The sequence below is a fragment of the Erpetoichthys calabaricus genome, chromosome 12, assembly GCF_900747795.2.
Source record: "Erpetoichthys calabaricus chromosome 12, fErpCal1.3, whole genome shotgun sequence".
Lineage (NCBI taxonomy): Eukaryota > Metazoa > Chordata > Cladistia > Polypteriformes > Polypteridae > Erpetoichthys > Erpetoichthys calabaricus.
Genome location: NC_041405.2, coordinates 27,009,866 through 27,018,306, shown reverse-complemented (window position 1 = coordinate 27,018,306; position 8,441 = coordinate 27,009,866).

The window sequence follows — 8,441 nt, the reverse complement described above, 5'->3', positions numbered from 1 at the left end:
GGTTGCTGGTGGAAGAAGTGTGACGCCAGCAGGGGGTGCTTACCCTGTGGTCTGAATGTGGATCCCAATTCCAGAGTGCTGTAACGGGGACACCATGCTGTAAAAATGGCACAGTCCTTCAGATGAGGCGTAAAACTGAGGTCCTGACTCTCTGTGGTCATAAAAGATCATAAAGAGCAGGGTGAGACTAAATTGCCCTCCATGACCTAATCATTCTGGTCCCCTGATCATCCCGTGTCTCTAATTGGCTAACTTTCTAACCATTTCACCATGTGTAGTGAGTGTACTGGCACATAAAAAATGGCTGCCGTTACACCAACCAGGTGGGTCAACTCCTTGTGCCTTTTTTTTTATTTTGCTCTTTGAGATTTTTTTTAACTTGATACGTGTGTAATAAATCCTTTGTTTGCCCTGTCCAATGATTTAGTGTCACACTAGCATTTCTGAAGAAACATTTATATTATTTTTCCATTTCCCTCTTTTTAGGGCCTGCTAGGCCTAAGCCTTCAGGGAGTGTCGAGGAGTGGCAGGATTGATGTGGGCCTCTGCTGGGTAGTCCAGTTTGGATTCTGGCCTGCTCCGCAGATGCCTCACCTTATTTTGCTTCAGATGAAACTCCCAAAGCGCAACACCTGAGCCTTCACTTGTTCTTAAACAGCTGGTGTGGTTATCTCGATATCCAAAATGGGAAGGTGAAACTTTCAAAAACTCTGGCCACACTAACAAACCTTTAATAATTAAAGGTATTTATTTTAAGTAATATATACCAAAAACATGAAAGAAGCAAACCTGTTAAAATCCAAAAATATCAATAGTTCAAATTTAGGAAGCAAATAAGATAGATAGATAGATAGATAGATAGATAGATAGATAGATAGATAGATAGATAGATAGATAGATAGATAGATAGATAGATAGATAGATACTTTATTAATCCCAAGAGGAAATTCACATACTCCAGCAGCAGCATACTGATACAAAAACAATATTAAATTAAAGAGTAATAAAAATGCAGGTAAAAAAAGACAATTACTTTGAATAATGTTAATGTTTAACCCCCCCCCCCCCCCCCCTCCTGAAGAGTCGCATAGTTTGGGGGAGGAATGATCTCCTCAGTCTGTTAGTGGAGCAGGACGGTGACAGCAGTCTGTCGCTGAAGCTGCTCTTCTGTCTGGTATAATAATACAAAATTACCCATCCAAAAATCCAAAAAAACAAAGAAATACTACGTTAGGAAACTAAATTAATTTCTGAATTCAACAATACTAAATAAATTCAAAACTAATTTTAAACTAAATGCTTAAAAGAGCATAAAATTTAATTTAGCACCAAACTAAGGAGAGAGCACAGCTAATGTTAGCAAATGCCACTGCAACTAGTAGTGACCAAGACAGCTGCTTAAATAGAAGTTTCCTCTGAGGTGTCTACAGTGACAATTACGACAACACCTGAGAGGAGTTTACAGTTATGGAGACTCATGCTTATGCATAAAGACGTAATTTCAGGTAGAATATCAAGAATAAATTAAAAATACAAAACAAAATTAAAACAAAGCATATATAAGGGGTTGGTAAAAAAAGATAAAGCCAACAAAAAGTTAAACCAAGGATAAGAAAAATATGATGCCCTTAAACAGTTGGCTTTCTGGGACAGCCTTAGCCTGTGCATTCCTTTAATAAGAATGACAAAATGCTGCTCCCTAGCTGGTAGACAAGAGAGTATCGTCCTCCTGCAAGTGCTATGTGTACTCGAGCCTGGTCAGAGTCTCTTTGTGAGTGGGGTGCCACCTGAGGACTTCCTGTCTCCTGCCTGCCCTCTTTCTTTCTCACACAATTGCCTGTTGGGTCACCTGTCCGCTAGTATCTTAGGGGAGCCCTACAACCTCCTTGTCTGAATGTATCTGACTTCATTTGTGCCCCTGCAGATTGTCTTGAGACACCAAACTCACATGCCGGACATACGGTTACTTCGCTCCCACAATGTCATGTGCAGGAATTTTTATGTCGTGAGTGTGTCTTTTTCTCTTCTTTGGTGGTATCTTGCATGACATTAGGCTGCTGTGTACTAACTGAAAGATGTCCGGTTTGTTGACTGTATTTTGCCAACTAAGCATCCCTTCATACAACACTGAGCAGAAAAAAAAAATTACCCATTTTTTTCTTGCTTTAAGGGGGCATTAATGCGGCTGAGAGCAAATTCAGACCTCCAATTTAAAAGTGTTGCTTTATTTCTCACTTTCATTTGCAGAAATAAAAGAAACGAGTCAAACAACAATGCTGTTTCATGTTCCTGTTTTCTCAGTGACCATTTCCTCTTTAAAAGTTGTCCAGACAGAATCAACCTCTTATCTTATACACGCCCTTTTGCCCACTTCTGCAGACAGAGACAAACAAAAGTTTTGTTTGTTGCATTTCTGTAGAAAACATTACCCCCCCCCCCCCCCCCCCATCACACCCTCCCCACAATTGCAACCTACCCTTGAATTACTCTCCGAAAGGATAAGTGCTTCATTGTCAGTACACCAGAGTGATAAAAGGGTCTTTCAGGTAGGCCGTAAACCAATCCTGGGCATTTCCTATGAGGGTGTGCCTTCACCTTCTCCAGTATCCCGGGGGGACCTCAGTTTTGGGAGTGGTTGTATTGTTGAAGAGTGTGAAAGCCAGATGGTGAATTCCGGTTGAAAAAGAAGAGCTGCAACTTGAGAATTACACAATGGAGGACTGGAAAAATGTATATATTATTTTGCTATGTATTCCATTTAAACCCAAACTCATGTAATGACTTTCTTTTTATTCAAGTTTTTTAAATTCTTCTGGCATTGGACAAGTTCTCTTTTTTAGGAAAAGAAAACACATTCAAATGGGTTGAGAAGTGCACTGCAGTGATCAGTTAATAAATTGGGTTTAGACCGAAACAAGAAATATGAATGCTACCTTTGGAACAGACAAAACAAAATAAAACAGAAAATGTCCACACATTTGCATCAGTGGAAGAAGAAAAAGGGGGAATGTGTGAAGACAGAAACATTTCAAAATTAGAAAGTTAGTGAATTAACCTAGGCGTTATGTTATTACCTACAGTTCATGTATGCTGTGGTCAAAGGAAGACACGGTAAGGTGCCAGTCAGGTCACCTCGGCTTAATACTGCATCTTTCTTACAGAAAACAAAGAAGCACACAACAGGCAAATGCTGCTATTGAAAAAGAGGTCAGTGCTGCTCAACAGAGTAGGTCTGTCATGGTGGACATCTGTTCCAAGTGAGACCCCCATCTTCTGGGCTGTCAGATTTAATATGACTCTGACTAGAAGGAATGGAATCAGTTGCCCTCATAGGGAATCTTGTCAGTGATGTGGATGAGAAAAGAGATGATGCTGTTAGTGATAGATAGATAGATAGATAGATAGATAGATAGATAGATAGATAGATAGATAGATAGATAGATAGATAGATAGATAGATAGATAGATAGATAGATAGATAGATAGATAGATACTTTATTAATCCCAGGGGGAAGTTCACATACTCCAGCAGCAAAAAATATTAAATTAAAGAGTAATAAAAAATGCAGGTAAAAAACAGACAATAACTTGAATAATGTTCAACGTTTACCCCCTCTGGTGGAATTGAAGAGTCGCATAGTTTGGGGGAGGAATGATCTTCTCAGTCTGTAAGTGGAGCAGGACAGTGACAGCAGTCTGTCGCTGAAACTGCTCCTCTGTCTGGAGATGACACTGTTTAATGGATGTAGTGGATTTTCCATTATTGATAGGAGCCTGCTGAGTGCTCTATGCCAACAATAGAGCCTGCCTTCCTCACCAGTTTGTCCAGGCATGAGGTATCCTTCTTCTTAATGCTGCCTCCCCAGCACACCACTGTGTAGAAGAGGGCACTCGCCACAACCATCTGATAGAACATCTGCAGCATCTTACTGCAGATGTTGAAGGATGCCAGTCTTCTAAGGAAGTACAGGCGGCTCTGTCCTTTCTTGCACAGAAAATCAGTATTGGCAGTCCAGTCCAAATTATCGTCCAGCTGCACTCTCAGGTATTTATAGGTCTGCACCCTCTGCACACAGTCACCTCTGATGATCACGGGGTCCATGAGGGGCCTGGGTCTCCTAAAATCCACCACCAGTTCCTTGGTTTTGCTGGTGTTCAGTTGTAGGTGGTTTAAGTCGCACCATTTAACAAAGTCCTTGATGAGGTTTCTATACTCCTCCTCCTGCCCACTCCTGATGCAGCCCACGATAGCAGTGTCGTCAGCAAACTTTTGCACATGGCAGGACTCCGAGTTATATTGGAAGTCCGATGTATATAGGCTAAACAGGACCGGAGAAAGTACAGTCCCCTGCGGCGCTCCTGTGTTGCTGACCACAATGTTAGATCTGCAATTCCCGAGACGCACATACTGAGGTCTGTTTGTAAGATAGTCCACGATACATGCCACCAAGTATGAATCTACTCCCATCTCTGTCAGCTTGTCCCTAAGGAGCAGAGGTTGGATGGTGTTGAAGGCGCTAGAGAAGTCTAGAAACATAATTCTTACAGCGCCACTGCCTCTGTCCAAGTGGGAGAGGGATCGATGTAGCATATAGATGATGGCATCTTCCGCTCCCACCTTCTCCTGGTATGCGAACTGCAGAGGGTCGAGGGCGTGTTGGACCTGTGGCCTCAGGTGGTGAAGCAGCAGCCACTCCATGGTCTTCATCACATGTGATGTTAGAGCGACAGACCGGAAGTCATTCAGCTCACCAGGACGTGATACCTTTGGGACTGGGGTGATGCAAGATGTCTTCCAAAGCCTCGGGACTTTCCCCTGTTCCAGGCTCAGGTTGAAGATGCACTGTAGAGGACCCCCTAGCTCTGATGCACAGACCTTCAGCAGTCGTGGCGATACTCCATCTGGACCTGCTGCTTTGCTGGCACGAAGTTTCCTCAGCTCTCTGCTCACTTGCGCTGCTGTAATTGTGGGTGGGGATGTCTCTCCTATGTTGGTATCAGCAGAAGGATGTGTAGAGAGTGCAGTACCGAGGTGAGAGTGGGTTAGGGTGGTCAAACCTGTTAAAGAAGATGTTCATTTGGTTTGCTCTCTTCACGTCTCTCTCGATGGTGGTACCCCGCTTCGAGCTGCAGCCAGTGATGATCTTCATCCCATCCCACACTTCCTTCATGCTGTTGTTCTGCAACTTCTGCTCCAGCTTTCTCCTGTACTGCTCCTTCGCCGCCCTGAGCTGGACTCGGAGTTCCTTCTGCACGCGCTTGAGCTCATGCTGATCACCGTCTTTTAAATAGTCTTTTGATAGCGCTCCTCTCCTGTCCGCTCCTCTCCTATCCTGGAGTGGAAGTACATACTGTAACTCTGACAACCATGGAATTTGAACCTCCAACACACATGTGTGATAATGTTCAGTGTGTGTGTGTATGTGTGTGTAATTTGTTGTTGAGACACCTAAAGTTTTATATTGTTAGTCTGGTGACACCCTTTCATGTTTAAGTTTTTGTATAGCTGTCACCATTATGTAATGGTTTCATCATTATTTATGCTTAACCCATGACAAAAAGCCTAAATATTTCAAAAAAAGCCAGAGAACGCAATAAATAAATCAACAAATAAATAATACATTTTATTTATTTAGCATCTTCCCAATGCTCAAAGCGCTTCACAGATACTTAAAGGAATTCAATAGGAAAAAAAACAAGGATGAAGTTAATAACACGGGGATATAAACTGATATCAAACATTAAATAATAAAATAATTTTATATATATGTATTATTATTATTATCATAAATGTCTACGCGTGGAAGTGTGTGTGTGTCTGTCTTGCCTGGAAGTGAGAGGTGGAGTCGGGGTTAGGGCTCCACCTCCGAGGATACACATCAGCAAAGTGAAACCTCCGAAGAAAGACTCACTCTCTTAGTGGCTAATACAGAAGCGAGGCGAGCACATCGGCAAAACGGCATCCCTTTTATTTTTCCTCCTGCCGCTAATACACAAGCGAGGTGAGCACGCCAGCAAAAGTAAACCTCCGAAGAAAGACTGTCGCTTAGCTGCTAATACACAAGCCATGCAAGCACGTCGGTAAAACAAAATCTCCTAGGAGAGAGATGCCCTGAATAGTTCCTTTCAATTACCTGACATCTCTATATTTCATTTTTTTTTCTGATGAATTCAATAGTTTTTAGGACCCCAGGCTTTTTACAGCATGGGCTTACACAGCTAGTAACAGGTAAATAAATGAAAGTCAAAGTTCTAAATTAAGATTATGAAGCCAACATTAGAAGAAAGATATGAACAAATAATACAATTTACATAGGCTTACATGTAGCAAAATAAATGAAGACGTTACAATCACCCACGATGGTAAGAAACAATGGATCAGTCTTAGACCCAAACACTAGAAGGACATCAACCACTACTGAAACTGACTGAGAAGACTTAAGGACATGTCCTCCTCTGAGAGACTCAGAATTAAATCTGTTTAGTCCTGGGTAGAGGAAAGTATGTGGGAACCTAATTCAAGTTGTCAAAATTCTGGGGATCTAATCCACGTGGTCAAAATTCTAAAAGGCATTGGTGAACTAAATCCATGCAAATTCTTTCAACTTAATGGTGAATTATCTACTCGAGGACAATGTTGGAAATTAAGGTGACGTGCATTTAGGACTTAAGCCAAGAAGCACTTCTTTACATGAAGAGTTGAGGGAATATGGAACACACTACCAAGACATGAAGTAGAAGCAGAAACCTTGACAACCTTTTAGAAGAATCTGGATGAGATATTGGGACACCTTAGGTGGCTAAACCATGACCTTGATGGACTGAATGGTCTCCTCCTGCTTGTCAAATTTCTTATGTACTCATATAGTCCATGTTAGCAATTGGTGGATGGAAGACAGACTGGCCATGATGGAGCATATCAATGAAAACATAGACACGCTACTCACAGAGATTTAGAGCGACCAAGATTGAAGAAAAGCCTGAAAATGCCAGTAAGTGCAAAGTCCACACACAGAACAGCCCAGCCTGTAATCTGACTAGAAGCCATGTGCCAAGTGTGAGTATCATACTGCACTTCTTAAAGATATGTTTTTTGACAACATGGTCTTTGTGAAAACATTGACGCTTCACTGTTGAGTTAAGATCCCGCCATGTTACGCTCCATTTCCCCTGTGACTGATTATTATTAATAAGAATGTGTAAAAACTAAAAGCCCAAATGGATGGCTAGCTGGATGCACTTAATGATTAATAACGCTGTTTCTCCATTGTTGTCCTAGTAGAGAATTTCCCAACTTCAGTCAAGGGGTTAAACCATGTTTGTCAAATTTCTTCTGTTTTTATTCAATGGCTAAACATATAATATTCACTTCAGACCTAACCATTCCAGGTAGACCCCCAGACAGAGTCGCCTCATTTAAAGATGTAAACTCCTCACGTTTTTTTCTGGTTTTGTATGAGATGTTAAAATTGCAGTCTGCAATGCATCAGATAGGATAGGGAAGGGTAAGTAGGCTTTATAATCCCAGAGGGAAATTTGTTTTGCAGCAAGAAAGTGCAAAACAGAAGATATTCTCACACAGATACAAGAAAATAAGCCAAGACTAGTGTTATCATAAATACACACACTCGAGATTAGTACAAAGAAGAATAATTACCTTTAAAATTACACAAAATAACAACTCTGAATTTAGCAGAATCCCTACAAGTAACAGAATTCAAAATGCTTACAGCTCTGGGAATAAAAGACTTTTTAAATCTGTTGTTATTTATCCTCAGGAACCTTAAATTGGAGCCTGATGGTAAAAACTGAAATTTAAGAAAAAGAGGATGGCGACTGTCTGGTTGTTGGCTTTCACTCTTAAGCATACCGGATCTGTAATGGCACTATATGGTCCTTTACTGGGTTATGTGGTTCTTCAAAGAATAATTGCTTGACCATTCTGGGAAAGGTTCTTTGCAAAAGAAGTAGGTTCTTTGTGCTTTGAAAAACATCCTAATATGTAGAAAAAGCTTTAATGTATGGTAAGCTACCGGGCTGAACACTAACAGATTAACCCTTAACTACACGCGCTGGTGTATTCTGTACACCAATCTCAGTTATTTTTGTACAACATCCTTTTACTTGAACCTACCGGCAGCGTCCGCCATCTGTGCTCAACTTGATTCACTACAAGTACAGTGTTGCAATGGTTTCCCTCCAGTGTGCCCCCAGCCAGATTTATGAGTGGATGGTAGTTTGTTCCATATGGTGCTTTTTGGTACTTACGTATGTATAAAAACGATGAGATGTTCCTCTTGCAATGACTTTGTCTACAAAGAACATTCAACATCTGAAGTGAAATGTTTCGCATGGGCAAATCCTGCAGTAGATGAAAGTGTGACAAATGAGCACTGGAGAAGTGAATCAGGTGTATATTCAGATAGTTCTAGACTGTGTCAT